A 21,319-nucleotide genomic window follows, 5' to 3' on the forward strand; every position below is an offset into this window, starting at 1 on the left:
AGCCTCAACTGTTTACATTTCTTAGTTTGATCCTGGTTGTCGCTTTTGGGACATTCTCACGAGCAACAACGTGTGTATATTTAAGTCCACTAAGATTCCAGCCGTCTTCCTGTGGAATTTAACTTAATTTATTCCTTGTTACTGAAGTTCACTAGCGGTATCTTCTGCCTTATGACCGTTGACATTCCGGTTACCGGCCCTGGTCGTTAACATAACTTTCGGCGGTGTATTTTCCTCGTCGTGTTGTTGATGTCCAACGTGGCTTGTAGTTTGAAGGCTGAGGTGTCGTTGGTCGTTGTGAGCGCCAATATTCTGTGTCGTATTGAAATCTTGTGGACGTCTTGCTGGTTGCGTCGAGTGGAACTAATTTGGTTGATTGGTCGGTCGGCTGTCTGTCGGTTGGGTTGCCTTACGATTAAGAGATTGTTGGTCAGCCTGCCTGTCTCGCCTAAACGGGCGTTAGTGTTACAATCCCAGGCCGACCCTTGGAAGTTCTGAGCGCCATTCCGTGTCTGTTACATAGTGATTTCCCTGTTTGAGTTTTAGTTATTTGGTTGATGTGTGGCCTTCAGTTTTATCCCTGAATTAATGGTCTTGTCTTGCCCTTAAGGCATGAGATTGTTGTTCTTATTGGGGCCTTCAGCCGAGTTTTACATCAAATCTTTTAAGGCCATAAGCCGTTAAATTAGTGTATTGATGTGTGGCCTTCAGCCGAGTTTTAATATCTCTTAAATTAATGTTCTTGTCTTGCTCTTAAGACATAAGGTTGTGATGTTTTTGTATGGGGCCTTTAGCCGAATTTGCTTCAATTGTTTTAAGATTAGGCCTTCTGCCGCTGGATTGAAACACTTCTTATTGCTTAATATGCGCCTTCCAGCTGAGTTAAAAAAATGCGACTTAACTTCTGGGGTCATCAGTCACCTAGAACTTAGAATTAATTAAACCTAACTAACCTAAGGACATCACACACATCCATGCCCGAGGCAGGATTCGAACCTGCGACCGTAGCGGTCGCTCGGCTCCAGACTGTAGCGCCTAGAGCCGCACGGCCACTCCAGCCGGTTCCAGCTGATTTTCTATAAATTAAAGTGCCAAGGCCTTCAGCCTGTTTAGATTGAAGATTTAGAAAATATTTTTGGGTGACACCTCCAGAAGAACCTTCTATGTCAATTTCTTACTTAGACCTTACGTCTTGGATTTTGAGTGTTACCTTCAGCCGATTTTAAGTTAATCAAAGGAGATCCATTACCACTTTGAGTGTTTTGCATTCTTTTGTAATATTGTGTGTGGACGAATAAAGTTTGTATGTTGAGTGCAGCTGACACCAAACTCATTTTTGCCCCTTTCCACAATCTAGCCCGCTTTGGCCTGCTAGCGCAGGAATTTCAGGTGCCGTCGCGAAAGATTTGTTCTCACGATGTTAATTTATCCAACAGCTGTCAGTCCAGCCAAACAGTGTAAAGTGCAGAAACTGAAATCTGAAATATGAGATAAACTCAACTGGACGAGACCTACTGCGTCATGATCACTCAGTGGAAACGTGGTCTACTGGATGAAATTACTGAAAACTATATTTGTCGATTATCATTAGTTGTCCAGAGCACGCCATTATGATGAGCGTTGCCTTTCCCGGCCTGTGATTGGCTAGTTCCCGAGAATAGATGCTCCAGAAATGCCTGATACTAACTAGTGGTTAGACAGTCGGGCCGAACGTGCATGGAGAACGACGTAAATAGTGCGAGCACGTGCTGTAAATAGTACAGAGTTTAGTTACATTTTGTTAGCCCGTCCGGCTAGCCGGACGGTCTAACTCGCTGCTTCCCCGGAGGAAAGGCGCACCGGTCCCCGGCACGAAACCGCTCAGCGGATTAGTGTCGATTTCCAGTGTGCCGGCCGGCCTGTGGATTGTTTTTAAGGCGGTTTTCCATCTACCTCGACGAATGCGGGCTGTTTCACCTTATTCCGCCTCAGTTACACTATGTTGGCGAATGCTGCGCAAACATTGTCTCCACGTACGCGTACACCATAATTACTCTACCACGCAAACATTTGGGGTTATACTCGTCTGGTATGAGACGTTCGTGGGGGATGGGATCCACTGGGGGCCGAACCGCACAATAACCCTGGGTTCGCTGTGGGGCGGTGGTGGGGTGGGTGGCTTGTTGTAGCCTGTTGTGAGGTTGTGAACCACGGCGGGACGAAGCCTCTTCGTCGTTTCTAGGTCCCCGATTCTATACACAGTACACAGAAACTTTGTTAAAACTGTGTGTGATTCATTCAAATTGATCGTGAACACGAGTCGCACACATTCCACAAGGCTCGGTCTTGTGTTTAATAAAGAATGTTGGCATCCCTAGAAAAATGTTCGAATTTTCATTTCCAGTAACCAAGCACCCTGTCACTTATTTATAGCGATCCTCTTTGCGTTCAAAGTGAGAGCTATCAACCGACATACGACCATGCGATATCTTCTGCTTAAGCTGCGCATTTATAACTGACGCTATGTTTGTCTGAATGTCCAACTGCAACGCCTCCGTGAAATGTTCTGCTGTTGCAACCAGCCGACATCATCACTTTTTCGGCAGTGATGACGAGGAGTGGAGATACTGCGACCCGCTCGCCCCCTCCTCCCTCTCTTCCTCCTTGATAGTGAGCCGTAGTCACTCACTGACAAATTATTCAAGACGCTACTGTCCCATCATGTACATCCGTTTGTGTACCTACAGTGTCCTGTAGACAACATTTACCTACAGCAAAACGATCTACCATCTCTATGCTCCCAGACTGTGTCAGAATCGTTTGAGGAACACGACTCAACAGACATCCATCAGTCCTGTGCGCCACATCTTCGACGTCAGCAAGTTAGATGTAACCAGTACGTCACTGTTAGATGTGGGAGATGGCTGGGCGGCTACGGACGAGGATGGTTCCCCAGCTCTTTCAGAGTGTCGTGGAGTCCATGTCACGTCGTCATCAGGACGAAAAGAGAAGCCGCAAACTACTGCGTAAGTTTCTAATTCAAGTGCTCATTAGTGTTTACAATTATTATTAGTTTTATGTAGATAATTAACAAACATGATTAGTGTTTCTGTCTTTGGTGGTAAGTGAATCACCCGACAAAAAAAGACTATGTCTAAAAAATGATGGAAATTGAAAAGAAAGGTTGTATTCCCTATTTACCGCTCAGCGTTTCAGCCGATTTGCAGCGCAGCGATCGGGAGATAATCTGGCGCAGGTGGAGATCACCACGGCCGGCAGAGCTGCAGCCATACGGAGAAAATCAGCGTTAAACACGGCGAGGTGGCCAGGAAAGCGACCGGAAGCTATGCCTTTATTCCACGCCGCTGCACGAGAAAGGCTTGCAGCTGGCAATATGCAGCGTTAAAAGGGCTGAAAGGTGAACCACTCTTATGTGTGTAGCTACTCCGATTACAGATGTAAAAGAGTATGCGAGGTAGAGAGAGTCATCATCTATACGTGTTCCTCTTACATTTTCTACTCTGATTACGGCAGTAAAAGAGTGTGTGAGGGAGGGAGGTTCATTACGTATCCATGTTCCAATCAATTTATCATAGAAAGTGAGTCACAATAAAAACATGTTTCTCCTCAGCAAATAACAATATCCAAATTGATATCCCGCCATTGTCTGTACATTGCTCCAGTGGTAAAGGAAACCAAAAAGAAATTTGGAAAAGCGGTTAAAGTTCGGGGAGAAGGAGCAACAACGTTGAGGTTTGCTGATGCTGTTGTAATTCTATCACAGATGGCAAAGAATTTAGGACGGTTGAAGGAAGTAGATAGTGTTAGGTTATACGATGAATACCAATGAAAGTAAAATAAAAGTAATGGAATGTACCCGAATTAAATTACGCGATGCTAAGAGAGGAAATGAGAGACTAAAAGCAGTAGATCAGTCTTGCTTTTTGGCAGCAAAGTAACTGATGGCGGAAGAAGTAGCAAGGATATAAAATGCAGAATAGCTATAGCAATAAAAGAATTTCTGAGAAACTGGAATTTGTTAACATCTAATGTAAACTTTTCTGTTAGTGAATGTATATACAAGGTGACAATTACTAAACTATATGTAAAATGAACTTAAATTAGTTACAAACTACAGAGTGCACACACTTTATTCAACATGTAAACGTCACTACTGGTATTCGGATTTAGTTTATGACATGTTCGATATGCCTGCATCATTGGCGATGATGTGGCGCAGACGAATAGCAAAATTCATCGTGACCCACTGAAGTTTCGAAACATCGATGCTGCCGATGACCTACCGAGTGGCTGTTTTCAGCTCAGTAATGGTTTTGGGGTTATTACTGTACACCTTGACTTTAATATAGACCCACAAAAGGAGTCGCATGTGTTCAGATTCGGAGAATATGGCGGCCAATCGAGGCCCATGCCAGTGGCCTCTGGGTAGCCCACAACCAGAATGCTGCCCCCAAAGTGCTTCTCCAGGACATCACTCTCCTGCTTCGATGGGCTCGAGCTCCGCCTTGCATGAACCACGTCTTGTCGAAATCAGAGTCGCTTTGGATAATGGGGATGACATCGTCTTCCAAAACTTTCAAGTACCGCTCGGTTGACACCACGCCATCAAGAAATACCGCACTGATTGTTCCGCGACTAGACACTGCACACCACACAGTCACCCGTTGAGGATGAAGAGACTTCTCGATCGCGAAATGCGGATTCTCAATCCTCCAAATGCGCCAATTTTGCTTATTGACGAACGCGTCTAAATAAAAGTGGGCTTTGTCGCTAAACTAAACCATGGATGCGCATACTAATTCCCATCATGCCCCGCGGTCAACAGTGCAGTTTGAACGTCTTAACGAAAACCGCTCAGAAGTTATGACGATTATATTTCATATAGTTCAATAATTGTCACTTTGTACGTGGAGTATAGCCTATCACAGAAGAGAAACGCGGACAATGAGCAGTTGACACAAGAAGAAAATATCTGGTGCTACGGAAGGGCTCTGAAGACTACGTGAGTAGGAAAAGTAACTAATGGACAGGCATTGAATCGAATCGCGGAGAAAAAAAAATTATGCCACAGATTGACTGAAAGGAGGAATCAGTTGACAGAAGATACCTTAAGGCACCACAGAATCGTCAAGTTGGTAATGAAGGAAAGTATGTTGGGTAAAAAATAGATGTAGGTTGCCATTATTCGGAGATGAAGAGGCTTGCACAGGATTCAGTAGCACGGAGAACTGCATCAAACCAGCCGTTGGACTGAAGACCACAGCAACAAAATCCTTGCGATTGGTACACATATTGCCCAAAGGGCTTACTCTGTTCCCGCCTTCGGAAGCTAAAAGTAACGGCGTATTACAAGTTCTGCGAATATTTGTTAAATTTTCTACCGTACAGCTAGCTCACATTTAGGAGAACGACGATTTAAGACACTGTTCACCCTTGGCGATTTACAGTTTGAGATGTTTCCCTACATCGTTTAAGGCAAACTCCAGGATGATAGCCTCGAAAGGTACAACAATAGTTTCCTTCCTCACCCTTCCTCACTTTCATGTTTATACTCAGTCTCTCATGGCCTCTTTGTTAGTGGGATATTAAAATCCAACTTTTCCTTCTTCTTCGAGAATCACTCAGTCTCTGGTGTTTGTCAATGTGTGACGTTCTATAGATAGTAACGTTATCACAAAAGAGTTTCTCGCTACATACGATTCTTACGAAAAATGAACAGGAATTAAGGTACTATAGCATGGGAAATATGACTAGCTCGTTTCACACCTACTTTCCAGTTCGGAGATGCAGATACAATCTTCGTACGTTTCCGAAACCGAATGACAGATGAGAATAGTTCGGAAGGAAAGAAGAAAGATTGTAGTTTACCATCACTCGGTGACGACGTCAGAGACGAATAAAACATTCGATCTAGAGAAGGATAGGACAGAGAGTGACTGTGAACAGTTCAATGATAGGTGTGTCCTCATCAGAATCGACAGAAAACCAACATCGACAACAAAAATTCAGGTGCACATGCCGACGCCCAAAGCAAAAGATGAAGTGATACAGAAAGTATATGATGGTACTGGACTGCAATTCAGTATGGAAAGGGATATGAAAATCTAATAGTCATGGGAAACTGAAATGCAGCTGTTGGGGAAGGATTAGAAGAAAGAGTTTTGGGTGAATGTGGGCTTGGTACTAGGAATGAGAGAGAAGAAAGACTAATTGAGTTCTGGAATAAATTTCAGCTAGTAACAGCGAATACACTATTCAGGAATGACAAGAGGAGGAGATATACTCGTGCTTTAAAAAGGTCTGAATATACGGAAAGATTTCAGTTAGATAACACAATGACCAGGCAGCGATTCCGAAATCATTGCTATTATCCAGGAGCAGATATGTTCTCAGATCACAATTTAGTAATGATGAAGAATAGGCTGAAATTTAAGAGACTAGCCCCGAAGAATCAATGTGCAAAGAAGTGGGCTATGTAAGTACTAAGGAATGAGGAGACACGCCTCAAGGTCTCTGAGGCTGCAGATTACGCCATAAAGAATAGCTCATCAGGTAGGTCAATATAAGAGGAATGTATCTCAATAAAGGGAAATCACAGAAGCTGGAAAGCAGAACATAGGTACAAGGAAAATTACTGTGAGAAACCATGGGTAACAGAAGAAACACTTCAGTTGATCGGTGAAAGAAGGAAGTACAAAGCGAAGGAGCTACATGAAAAATGTGAATAAATCGAAAAAGAAATAATTGTCGGAAGGACTGACTGAGCTTATGGAAAAGTCAAAACTACCTTTGGTGAATGTAAAAGCAAGGAAGGTAACGTTAAGGGTCCAATCGGAATTTTACTGTAAAATGCAGAGGAGAGAGTAGATAGGCGGAAAGACTACACCAAAGGTCTCTATGAGGGGAAAGACTTTTATGATGATGTGGTAGAAGAAGAAAATGAGTCGATACAGAACAGATAGGGAATTCAGTATTACAATCAGAATTTAAAAGAGCTTTCGAAGACTGAATATCAAAAAAGTCAGCAGGGATGGATACAATTCCATCAGAATGTCTAAAATCATTGGGGGAAGTGGCAACAAGACGACTGTTCACGTTGGTGTGTAGAATGTATGAGACTGGCGATATACCACCTGACTTTCGGAATAGCATCATCCACACAGTTCTGAAGACTGCAATAGCCGACAAGTGCGATAATTATAGCACAATAGCTTATCAGCTTAACAGCCCACGCATCAAAGTTTCTGAGAAGAATACTATACAGGAGAAAGGGAAAGAAAATTGAGGGTCTGTTAGATGACGATCAGTTTGGCTTTCGGAAAGGTAAAGGCACCAGAGAGCTGGGCCTGACATTGCAGTTGATAATGGATCCAAGATTGAAGAAAAGTAAAGACACATTCATAGGACATATCGACTTGGAAAAAACGTTCGTCAATGTAAAATGGTGCAAAATGTTCGAAGTTCTGAGAAAAATGGGGTTAGTCTATAAGGAAAGAAGGGTACAATATCTACAAGAATTAAGAGGGAACAATAAGAGTGGAAAACAAAGAACGAATTGCTCTGGTTAAAAAGGGTGTAAGACGGGGGTATAGTCTTTCGCTCCTAGTATTCAGTCTATACATCGAAGAAGGAATGACGGAAATAAGAGAAAGTTTCAAGAGTGGAATTAAAATTCAAGGTGAAAGGATATCAACGGTAAGATTCGCTGACGACATTGCTATCCTCAGTGAAATTGAAGAAGAATTCCAGGATATATTGAATGGAATAAACACTCAAATGAGTACGGAATATAGATTGAGTGTAAATTGAAGAAAGACGAAAGGAATGAGAAGTAGCAGAAATGAGAACAGCGAGAAGCGTAATATCGAAATTGGTGATCACGGAGTAAATGAAGTTAAGGAATTCATCTACCTTGGCAGCAAAATAGTCTATTGACGGACAGGGCAAGGAGGACATGAAACATGGACTGTGGCAATAGCGGAAAAGACGAGAATCGAAGCATTTAAGATGTGGTATAGAAGAGTACTGAAAACTAGGTGGACTGAGACGGTAAGGAATGAGGAGGTTCTCCGCAGAAATGTCGAGGAACAGAATATGCGGAAAACACAGCAAGGAAGAAGAGTGATGGGGCATCTTTCAAGACATCAGGGAATAGCTTCCATGGTACTAGAGGGAGTTGCAGAGGGTACAAACTGTAGAGGATGACAGGTATTAGAATACATCCAGCAAATAATTGAGGACGTAGGTTGCAAGTGCTACTCTGAGATGAAAAGATTGGCAAAGGAGAGGAATTTGTGGCGGGCCAGGTCTTGTACCATGCTGTCTCCATGTTTTCGGCAAGCTAAAATAACATCGGCGAGAAAAGTGATTTTCCATTGCTAAGGACGTCCACACAGAGGTTCTAGAATGGCTCGTAGCCAGGGAGTAATTGGAGGATTGGTAGAACTTCCCGATTGTCTATTTCAGGGAGTTTGAAACTGTGCTGTAAAATAGTGTCATGTATGTGTGACACTTTGAAATGTAGTTCATAACACAAAAACGGTTACGTGGCCTGCCTCAATAACGTGTAACTTACTTGCTGAAGTCCCCTCATACAGGTTATTTAGACTGTTTATGGTGAGTAAAGAAATGTTTTCACATAATGAAACTCGAGTAAAAGTACAATTAAATCCACAAGTTAGTTAAGTGTCAAACAACGGGCGTATTGGCTGGCATTGGTCTCATTAGGAATAATGAGATCAAGAAGTATGACGACCACTATTTCAACACCTTGCACTCGTCTCGTTTTCCATATTCCCTACCGCCTGTATCAGCCTGCAGAGCTTAAACACTCAAAGCGTGCCACTTGTTCTACATATCCATAAACGTACCAACAATGCATTTTTCCTTCATCTTCACATGATTTTCCAGGTAGTTTTAATTCTCCTTCCAGACTTGGTCCTACCCTTTCAGAATCTTATGTACCGTCCAATGCCCACGTCCTACCTCTTAGTACAGTGGTTCTTAATGGATGTTAGACCATTACTCCTGAAAAACATATATCGTCTGATACCCCAAATAATGTTTGGTGCTGTGGGTAGGCCTTGCGCCTACCTAGCTGGCAACCCAAATTGCTTGTGATTTATGCGGGCAACCTCATTAATTGCAGAAGATATTCGAGGGCTGCCGCGGCACCCTCGACCACCACACGGCGACCAAAGCGCGAGAACTTGCTGGCGCCACGAACCTCTTTCTTACGGCAGTCAAGTAAAAGTCTGGCGCCGAGGGCCGCACTTAGGCCAGCGCACGGCTCCTAGGCAGCCAGTTCACTCCGAGTGAGATTCCTGGGCCAAGCGTAAATGCTTAGGGATTCCTTCAAACAGGAATTCACTCTGGAGCCGCCGCAACAAAAATGCCATGTCTTACGTCAGTGACCAATTAGTGGGCTTGTAAGATTTCTTGTCTTTGTTTCTACCCCCACATGACTGTGTTACATTACACCGCAACTCTGAAACTGAACTGCTCTTCTGGGACTTTAACTAGTACCGTATCTGAGTGTACAGAACTTTAGGCTGTGTCGTCAGGACTTTAATTGGCCATCGTTGTGCACTGTGCATTTACTAGTTAACGGTAAATTCTAGCAGTGTTGTATTCTTCTTAAGGGCCTTCAGACTTAGGCAGTATTTGTGTTTATTCGTTCATCCACAAGCACTGACTGCCTCGTCCAGGCCTTCGGCCTCTATATAAATGTAATTGTTCTTTCACTACTGGAGAAGAGACTTTCTTTTCAATCCTGTTTCTTTCTTATTCAAGAAGTAATGTCTTAGTAATATTATAATACATCTGAATAATTTCTTGTCCGCCAGACCAGGCGGACACAATATTTAGCACCTGACTAAAGTTTTGAATGTCATTTAATAAACATAAAAAACTTCAATTGCTTTTGGGAGGGATTATATTAGACTGTAAATGAGACGACCCCTACTGATTATTTGTAACATTTCTTTGGACTGGGTTTGGTTTCAGTCACTGTATATCGTAAGTCATGCTCAGAGTTTTTCAGTTCCTCGCTTTTGGCTTCATTGCTATAATAATCGAAAAAATACATTGACATCTACTAGGTTAAGCGAAAAGAAGCAATATTCTTCAAGATGTGTGTAATAGAGATGGACAAAACGCACCAATTTTTTGTAAGATGTTGCCACTTCCGTTTCGACGCAGTCCCCTGTCAGTGTGTTGTGATTAGGAGCCTAAGAAATTATAATTTGGATAGCATTTCATAATTTGAAAACATTCCTTCATTCACTGAAAACCATGTTACATTTACTTTTAGATTTTCCAAACATGGACAGAAGTTGCTTATAGAATTTATTGCTCTGTTACGACTGGATGGACAGCAAAAGAAATAAAAAGATGAGTACCAATGGCCTGATGTGCTTTTTTGAAACTTGAAAAGTGTTTCCAAACCGAATTTTTCAACATGCCTTAAACAGTTTTGTCTTTTGGCAGTGGCAGATGCCATGCTTAATGCAAAAACCATTCAAATCTGAGGCCAGGTAAGCAGCCAATGGAGAGATGCTAGTTGGGAATTACTAATAGATTGGTGTAAGTAAAAATGGATTTGGAGAAGGACTGGAGACTGGACGCCGGTCGGACCAAAGAGTTTTTATTGGATTCGAAGACATAAGAAAAGTCTGAGACGAAACTCAACAGGAGACTGGTAGACAGGGTTAAAAACTGCATAGGACGAACATGGAAACATATCACTGAGAGTCGAAATGCTTGGAAAGACGTTGAAGAAGCGAAGCATGGATGTAAAATGCCTGATGACTAACAAAACTGCCGATATTAATGCTGACAAAATGAATATTTGGGGCTAAGAAAATACGGATGCTGAGAAGTTTTTAACGAAAACTTATTTTTAATTCTCAAAAATTTTATTCTCCATGTGGTACAACCCCCTTCCCCCCCACACCTTTCCAGTTGGGGACTAGCGTCTTCGACCCTTCTCTAATTCCTTTCCACATTCTTCTATGTATTTTTTAACACTTCCCCATTTCCTTAATCTATAATTACCATGAGGATTCACCACATTCATTCCCACTGATTAGATCTGTTTCATAGATGCTCCACAGGACGTGGGCACGGCTGGGCACCCCTCAACTCGCTTGCAGTCAGATGCAGCAACAGTAATACAGGCTACTCGGCAAGCAACTCTATTCCACGCTCCAACCACATTCCCACCCCAGTCTGCGTGTGCTCGGCCACTGCGGAACTGTCACGGCTCCAGCCCGGTTTCCTGACTGCGCCGGCCGCGGTGGCCGAGCGGTTCTAGGCTCTTCAGTCCGGAACAACGCGGCTGCTACGGTTGCAAAAAAAAAAAAAAAAAAAAAATGGCTCTGAGCACTATGGGACTTAACTTCTGAGGTCATCAGTCCCCTAGAACTTAGAACTACTTAAACCTAACTAACCTAAGGACATCACACACATCCATGCCCGAGGCAGGATTCGAACCTGCGACCGCAGCGGTCGCGCGGCTCCAGACTGTAGCGCCTAGAACCACTCGGCCACTCCGGCCGGCTACGGTTGCAGATTCGAATCTTGCCTCGGGTATGGATGTGTGTGATGTCCTTAGGTTAGTTAGGTTTAAGTAGTTCTTAGTTCTAGGGGACTGATGACCTCAGATGTTAAGTCCCATAGTGCTTATAGCTATTTTTTTCCTGACTGCCCGCACCTCGGTCTTTTGCCTACCCCTGCCCATCTGTGTCCGTGGTCACGCGACCTCTCAGTGGCAGGCACAAAGCTGCTACAGCCTATAAAAATACTTACCGTACTTGTCCGAAAATAAGCCGCCACCGCATATAAGCCACACCCCTAAATTTCGAGGGGGAAAAAAATGTGCGAAAATAAGCCGCACGCTGTCTGAGAGGAGAAAAATTACCAAAAATTTATTTTTACTTATATACAAGACGTAGGTATTTACCAAAAACATTTGTTCTATCATTTGGTACAACACACTGACAACAAATTTTGTCTTATTTACTCTCACTACTATCAGTACTGGTACTCACGTAATCACTCTCACTCCTATCATTCTCTTCATTAATGATTTTAATTTGGTGTGTAGCCACGGTCATATAAAACTTTTTGAAAGATATAACCGCCATTTGACTGTAAAACAGGTTTCATTCCACAATCTAGGTTTCCGCCTTAGGCCATTTTCAAGTGTTACAAGTATCTAAAATCATTAGACCTGAGTAGAAGACAAGTTTGTCGGTGATTTGTGTTCTATTCAGGTCTAATGATTTTTGATTTTTGTAACACTTGAAAATGGCCTAAAGCCGAAATCTACTTGTTGCACAGTCAAATGGCGATTACAACCATCAAAAAATTATCTTCATTCTCTCTCCACAGTCGGTCATTCTTACTCCCATCCAGCGCATCCGATATGCAGCATTTCTTGAACCCTTGATGAAGGACTCTGGTGATACTGAGGACCGTGAAGCAAGAATGCAGTGGCACAAAAGAATGACTGGTGGGTTCTTAATCTTAGCAGACGGTGTAAGAACATGGTCTTCTTCCAGGAGCCAATCTGAATATATTTTTCGGAGGGTGTCCTTTACCGGTTTGTTTACAGCCATGTCTAGAACCTGTAGTTTTGAAGTCATTGCTCCAGCTGTTAAGACAAGATCTGTCTTTTGTGCAGCAAGTCTATCTTTTGCTACAGCAACTAGACGTCCCTTAAAAGCATCCAAAACAAGCATGGCCCTCTTAACAAGCAGCGCCCCAGGACTACGATTCCAAACTGTAGACAAGTAGTCAACCATCATTTGCGTTGTCATCCAGCCCTTTTCTTGGCAGCGGATCATTAAGCCCATAGTTTTCTTTGGACATGGTTTTTCCCTTTAGAATGACATTAGGGGGTAATTTTCCACCATCGGCTGTAACAGCTAACATCACAGTTATTCTATTGTTTTCATTCACGTTTCCTCTTAATGAGATACTTTTTGAGTCTTTCACCTCTACTGTCGTATAGCTAGGCATGTCAAAAAATACTGGCGTGTCGTCAGCATTGTTAATCTGGTGAAAAGGGTGTGAATGACACTTAACGCAAATGGATGACATAGTGCTGGAACTTGACCAGCTTCTCCTCTAAATCTGCTGGCATTCTCTGTGTTAGTGTAGGTCTTCGTCGGAGAGCAAGAGCATTTCTCTGCGTAAATCGACGACACCAACCAATACTCACACGAAATTCTCGTTGTTGCACATTTAAGACTTTTGCTTCTTCCGAGGCCTTCAGTTGGATAATGTCCCGTGAGACAGGCGTGCCATCTTTCCTCTTATCTTGCACACAGGGATTCAGTCCCCTGAATGATTTTCTTCTTGAAACTGCCTTCTTCCATTTTTCTTCTGAAGCATACCAACGTCACACATTAGACTCGTTCAGTCCATACTTTCTACCGTCCTCTCTACTCATTGTGGTTTTGGCATTACCCACAACTGAAGCGATACTTCACTGTCATCTCTCAGTTGTGACTTTTCTGTATGATGAATCAGACCTGACGTTCATGTCTTTCTTGATTTTTCTTCCTGCAGCCATTTCGCCTTACCTTCCCTGCACTTCCCGTTTATTTATTTCCTAAGTGAGTTATATTGTTGTATTTCCGACTTTCCTGGAACACTTTGTACTTCCTTCTCTCGTTCATCTGTTTAACTATTTCTTCGCAGTTACCTTCCTAGTGCCTATGTTTTTCTGTCCAATGTCTGTGGTTGCACTTGTTAGAGACGTCCATTCCTCTGCAACTGAACTGCCTACTCTGGTGCTCCTTACTCTAGCACTTATATCTTTAGCGAACTTCGTATGTATCACATTGTTCTTCAGTACTTAAATATCCCACTTCCTCAAACACTGATCGTTCCGTACGAATCTTGTACCGATCAGTCTACAGTCTACTCTTCAGCGTTACCAAATTGTAATCTGGATCTGCACCTGCTTCTGCCTACGCTCTACAATCCAACAACTGATTTTGGAATCTCCGTCTGACCATGATGCAAACCAGCTGAAATCTTCGCGTATCTACAGGCCTTTTACAATTACACCTATCCCTCTTGTGATTCTTGAAAAGAATATTCCTCATTACTGTCTGATATTTGTTACACAACTCAGTTAGTCTTTCTCCCCCCTCATCCCTGCAACCAAACCTATATTCTCCTGTAACCCTTTCTTCTACTCCTTACTCTAGAACTGCATTCCAGCCCTCCGTGATTATCAGATTTTCCTCTCACCTTACGTACTGAATTCACTCATATACTGTCTCTATCTTTTCATCTTCGGCTTGTGACACTGGCATGTGTACCTCAACTGTTGTTGTCGGCGATGGTTTGCTGTCGATTATCTTGAGCCCTATAACTGGAATGTTCACAGTAACTCACTCTCTGTGCTACTTTCGTTTTCATAACGAATCCTACTCCGGACGTACCATTTTCTGCTGCTCTTGGTATTACTTTATATTCGCCTGACCAGAAATTTTTATCTTCTTTCCACTTCGCTTCACTGACGCTAATATCTAGGTTAAGACTTAGCATTTCTCTTTTCAGGTTTTCTGGCTATCCTACCAAACGTCTCACATTCCACTCTCCGTCTTGTAAAATGTCATCCTTTTGTTGGTTATTCAATCTTTTTCTCATGGTCATATCCCCATTGGAACCCCCTGCCCTAGATCGAATGGGATACTAACCCGGAATTTTTTGCTACTCGGGAGAACATCATTGCTCTTTTTATACTACGGGCCACATATCCTACATAATTTAAACATCTTGTTGGGGCAATCTAACGTTGTGATCTTCTCTATATACAAAAGGCAATGTCCGACTGTATGACTCACTCACTGACTTACCTTAGACCAGCCCAAACCGCTAAGGATAGAAAGTTGAAATTTGGAAAGGGTGTTGATCTTGTACTGTGGGCATTGTTCAGGAAAGGATTTTTCGAAATTCACCCGTAAAGGGATGAAATAGTGGCTGAAAGTTTTTTTAAAATGAAAATTAGTGTTTGATTTCTCGGTCAGAAATAAAGAAATACGTGTTTCAGCATTTTTGGAAGTTTGACCTCTATGATGGTGAAAAAGTGGGTGGAATCCTTTTGAAAATAAATCATTATCAAAGAAATACTAAAGTATTTTTAAATTTACATCTATGAAAACTGACATTTTATTTCTCAGTTACAAATAAAAAAAGTCCTTCAGTGTGTTTGGAAACTCGATCCCTAAGGCGGTAAAATGGGGGTGAAATGTTTTATGAAAATATTTCATTATGAAAGCATTTTTAAAGCTAAATCTATGAAAAATTGAATTTAGCTTCTCAGCTAGAAATAAAAAAAGAGCGTTTTACTGTGTTTTGGAAATTAAACTAATAAGGGGGAGAAACAGGGCATGAAAGTTTTTATGGACAAATTTTATTGTTTAATAATTTTGAAGCGACATTTATGAAAATTTGTATTGACTTCTCTATTGCAAATACGAAAAATATACACTTCACTGTTTTTGGAAATCCACCCACTCAGAGGGTGAAACAGGGGGTGAAACATATTATGAAACTATGTTACTTTGAAAACATTTTTAAATCTAAATGTTAGAATATTAGTGTTTGACTTCTCGGTTGGAAATTTAAAAAAATCGTGTTTCATTCTTTTTGGAAATTCAACCCCTAAGGTGGTGAAATAGACCACACTGATTTACTGACTCATCATCGCCCAGCCCAAGCCGCTAAGGATCGGAACGTGATGTTTGGAGTGGGTGTGGATCTTACATTGTAGGTATCGTTTAAGAAGAGATTGTTCGAAATTCCACTTCTAAGGGGTAAAATAGGGATGAAAGGCTTTTTCAAAACATGTGTCTATTAAGGCAATTTTGAAGCTGGAATTATGAAAACTGGTGCCAGATATACAAAAAATACGTGTTTCAGCATTTTTGAAAATTCAACCACTGGTTAGCAATAACAAATACATGTTTCAACGTCTTTGGAAATTCAACCCTCTTAGAGTGTGAAACAGGAAATGAAAAGTCTTATGAAATTATTTCATTATGAAAGCACTTTCAAAGCTGAATCTACTAAAATTTGTATTTGGCATCTCTGTTAGAAATAAAAAGAAAAAATGTGTTTCACTGCTTCTGGAAATTGGACGCCTAAGGGGGTGACATAGGGGATGAAAACTTTTAAGAAAATATTTATTATGTTAAAAACACTTTAAAGCTAACTCTATGAAAATTTGTATTTCACTTCTCGGTTAGATAATAAGAGATATACGTGAGGGGGATGTAAATTTCTATGGAAATATCTCGACAAAAGGGCAAAACGCATTATGAACAAGAACTTAGGACTCCATCTACTACAATCGCTTTTTTGCCAGAAACACATTCGAAAAATATCATGCTAATGTGAAAAGTTTAGAAGATGTTGCAGTTTGCGAACAACATAAGAATTCGATTAAAAGAAAAACAAAAATATCTGTAAAGACCATACAGTCTACGCCAGCGATGTAGCGGGCGCTAAGCTAATTTATAATATTAGAAGGCGAGATCGCTTGATGCGAAATAGTTTATTTCGTCACCAGTTTCGACAATAACTAGCTATATCCCCAGATTCCCAGGTATTCCAGAACTTTAATTGAACATCAGTTATGTCGGCATACTAAGAACATGCTTCATTTATAATGATACAACTCTTCGCCGGTATGTCAAATATATAAAACTTACTCAATAAAGTATTCACAGCACCTATATGAAGAGCAGGTACATCAGTAAAGATGATGCCTCGACGCCAACTCAGGAAGACTCTGGAAGACAGAGTTACGGTTGATCACGATATTGTGGTCAACACACTGGAACAAATTCTAGGATAAGCTTGGTAAATTTTTATTATTTTTTTGTTTTTATACTTTTATAACAAACTAATTTTATTAAATTTTGTCAGGTTTTTCACATTACCTAAAAACTAATTTTTCTGTTTATCTCCATAGATCTGACGATAGTTGTCTGTCAACTGAAAGAGGTAATCATCAAATTGTAACTAGATTTTATTGCGACCATGATCACCAAAATTTACTATATATGTTTGCTTCTGCGAGAGTAAACCAGTAAGGTGTAGTCCTTGATAAACATTTACTGTAGAGCCCAAAGCGAGACTTAAAACTTGGCTGTTAATAATTTGTTGTGGTGTTTGATGCATCTTTCCATGCTGCTGTATTCTGTGCAAGACTCTTGGTCTTCGAATAACTACTAAACCTCCATCCTTACGAACTTGCTCGGTCTTTTCATCTCTTGATCTCCCTATAATACATTTGCCCCCATACTTCATCCAGTACTAAATTGGTGGTTTCAGAATGTGTCATGTCACTGATCCCTTTTTTTAGTCAAGTTATACTACAAATTTCTCTTCTCTCCAATTCTGTTCAGTGCTTCCTCACTGGTTGCATGATGTCTATGTTCTCTTTTGTCTGAACAGTTTATCGTCCATGTTTCACTTCCGTACTAGGCTACACTCCAAATACCTTCAGAAAATACTCCCTAACCCTGTATTAGATGTTAACCAAATTTCTCTTGCTCCGAAACACACTTCTTGGAATTGGCAAGCTACATTTTTCATCCTCTTTACTTCGACAGTCATCAGTTATTTTACTGCTCAAATAGCAAAACACATCCACTGCTCTTGGTTTCTCGTTTCCTAATGTAATTACCTCAGAAAATCTACAAAAGCTATAAATATAGATTTGCCTCGCGTGTTCCTAAATTTCTCTGGAATTCAAGCAGATCTTCCCCGAGGTCGGCTTCTACAGTTACTCCATTTTTCCGAAAAGAATTTCTGTTAGTATTTTGAAAACATGACTTCTTAAACTGATACTTCGGTAGTATTGGCACCTACCAGCACCTGCTTACTATGGAATTGGAATTATTACATTCTTTTTGAAGTCTGAGGGCATTTGGCCTATCTCATTTATCTTGCATACCAGAGGACGAAGTTTTGTCGTGGCTGGTTCTCCCAAGGCTATCAGTAGTTCTGACGGAGCGTCGTTCACAATCATGGCATGGTTTCGACTTAAGTCTTTCAGTGTTCAGTCAAATTTTCTCGCAGAATCATATCTCTCATATCATCTTCAGCTGAGTCCTCTTCCCTTTCTGTAATATTTTCCTCAAATACATTTGCCTCTTACAGCGCTTCTACACAAGGTGGGGTACGTAAGACAAGCCACTCCAAATATATCGACAGTGAATAAATATATCTAGATGCGGTTTTCGCCAAGTTATAGCGAACATTGTAGCGTATTTCCTGACGATCGCAAGCAGTCTTTATCGCTTATGTTTAGAGAATTACGACAGCGACTTCATTTTTTAAATGGAACTATATGCTTTTTTCTGGTGGCATTTAAAAAAGTTTCTAAGATAACTTCAAGGTACAGTTCGAGTGTTTATTATTTCGGCTTCCATTCCAAGATCTCAAAATGTTGACCTTTAGCACTGCTACACCCTATAAAGTAAATTCTGGAGAAACAATACTGAGCTATGAATTTCATCTGGGGATAAAGGTAGTGCAGGCCCATGCTATAAAACATTTCTTGTCTTAGGGAGTCGTCGCTGTTTCCTAATAGACCTCTTGTTTTAATTTTCGCCACGTGTAAAGGGGTACAAGTGTTAAGTTCTGTGAATGTGCAAACCATTTTGCGTTTCCTGAACGACCGTTCAGATGCTCTCCAAAACTTTAGGGTTTATCATTACACTAGAGGCACGTTTGTCATGACGGTACCACACTGATTGCCTTATATGCCGTGGGATGTCTTTCAATTACTGCTACAACAGCATATCTTAAGAAGCCGAGATACTCGTGTGTATTTGGATTCCCACCAATATAACAGGGACCAGTGATGCAGGTCTTGAAAAACACTCACCAAACTGTGTAGACTTATAACTTTATTCACATCCACTTCTTTTAGTCACCGTAGATTCTCAACTGACGAGCAGTTCGTATTGCGAAGACTGATTTGCCCATGGTTTGCAAACGATGCTTCTTTCTTACATGAAGTTTCGTATAGGTATGCCACATCACTTTGCACTTTTCATAGATTACATTCGGAGAGCTGTAACCAAGTTTGCAAATCGTTGCCCTGAAGCTGCAGATGCTGCAAAATGTGAAAAGGTTGAAATGCAATGTACTGCAGTGTTCGTAAAACACTAGTCTGGTTGATCCCTGTCGTTCTTCAGAGATGGTTCCTATTGGCATTTGCGTTGTGTGTTATTGCTGCTAAAATGTTTGTTTCACTTCTTTCATCAATTGCTCTTCTTTTTCCTTGGCGTATTTTATTCATCTACATCCCACACTTCCAATTCCTACAAAGTTTTTTTTATCTAATGTTACAAATAGTGGGCGCTTGGCATAATCAGGGTACTCTTCAGCATACAACCGAACCGCTGCACAAATAGTCGCGATATTCTCCATAAACGATAGTAAGTTTTGCGACTGTCTTATACATTGTGAATGTCTCAATACCTTTAGGAGCAAGTTATCTGATTGCAGAACACAGACGATGGTCTTCAAACCCACATGTAAACACAAGATACATACCTGGTTTACCTGTCTGCTTACATTTGAGATAGTAGGGCACGTGTTTGTGGAACCTCTTCTTCTGACAGCGTGGCAGTTGTTTGAGACGTTATTCTCTTGATACTGTATGATTAAGTCCCATACAAATCATGTTAGTGAAGTCCTCTTAGTGGCTCATTTCAAAAGACATTGAAAGAAGTATATCGTTCCATCAGACAAAAAGAAGTCGGTGTCGATTCGGCGACTATAAGCGATAAAAATTACTTGTGAACGCCAGGAAATTCGCCATATTGTCCGCTATAACTTGGCAAAAGCAGCACCTCAGTATCTTGATTCATTCTAGATGTATTTATGGTGGCCTGTGTTAATTGTCTCACCCTGTATACTCCTTCCACCTTTCAGGTTTCCCCTGATTTTTCATCTGAGCTGCTGATGTCCATATAGCTGCTTTTCTTTTCTCCAAACGTATCTTTAATTTTCCTAAAGGCGTTATTTGTCATTTCCCTAGTTATATATGCTTTTATATCCCGCTACTCTAGACAGCCGTGCTTAGACATTTTGCATTTTGTGTCAGTCTCATTTTTTAGACGTTCGTATTCCCTTTCGCCTACTTCATGTGCTGTATTTTTATATTTTATTTTTTTTATCAGTTAAACTCAATATTCTCCGTGATACCCAAGGATTTCTACTAGGTCTTGTCCTTTTACCTATTTGACCCCGGCTGCCTTCACTATTTCGTCTCTCTACACACATTTGTCTTCCATTGTATTTCGTTCCCCTGATGCAGATAATGGATACCCGAAGCTTTCTTGGAAATTCTTAGCAGCCTTCGGTTCTTTCAACTTATACAGATCCTGTCTCCTTAAATTATTACCTTTTCGCAATTTTTTCAGTTTCAATCTACACTTCATAACCAATAAATTGTGGCCATAGTCCACATCCGCCCCAGAAAATGTCTTACAGTTGAAATTGTGCTTCCGAAATCTCTGTCTCACCATTACATAACCAATCTGCAACCTTCCGGTGTCTCCACATGTCTTCCACGTATGCAAACTTGCTTCATGATTCTTAAACTAAGTGTTAGCGCTGATTAAATTACGTTTTGTGAAAAATTCTGCCAGGTGGCTTCCTTTTTCATTCCTTACCCGCCAGTCCAGTTTCACCTACAATTTTTCCTTCTCTTCCTTTTCCTACTACCGAATTCCAGTGCCCCATAAGAAATTTTCCACTCATTGAACCATGTCAATAATTTCTCCTATCTCATCATACATGTTTTCAATTTCTTCATCTGCCGAGTTAGTTGGCACATAAATTTTTATTTTTGTGATAGAACTGGCTGCTTGTGTACCTCGCTAAGATGACGTGTTCACTGTGCTGTTCGTAGTAGCTTACTTGCATTCCTATATTGTAATACACCTACTCGTGCATTACTCCTATTTGATTTTGTATTTATAACCCTGCAGCGGCCTTACAAGAAGTCCTGTTCGTCCTGCCACCGAACTTCACTAACCCCAGTGTAGCTAACTTCAAACTTTCCACCTCCCTTTCTAAATTTTCTAACCTACCTGCCCGAATAATGGATCTAACATTCCAACCTCCGACCCGTAGAAGGTCGGTTTTATTTTTCCTAACGACTACATCCATCTGAGCAGTCCCCTCCTCGGGATCCGAAATGGGAACCATTTTATCAGCGTATTAATTTACCTAAGCGAATGCCATCATCGTTTAACCATACAGCAGAAGTTCT

General features: G+C 41.2%; 1 protein-coding gene across 2 annotated transcripts in view; it reads right to left on the bottom strand.

Annotated features, from left to right (window-relative positions):
- LOC124615805 (acetylcholine receptor subunit beta-like 1) overlaps positions 1-21,319 on the bottom strand; it is an 882,018-nt gene that overhangs the window by 249,388 nt on the left and 611,311 nt on the right. The window lies entirely within an intron of this gene.

Source organism: Schistocerca americana, chromosome 5 (genome assembly GCF_021461395.2).
Source record: "Schistocerca americana isolate TAMUIC-IGC-003095 chromosome 5, iqSchAmer2.1, whole genome shotgun sequence".
Taxonomy (NCBI): Eukaryota; Metazoa; Arthropoda; class Insecta; order Orthoptera; family Acrididae; genus Schistocerca; species Schistocerca americana.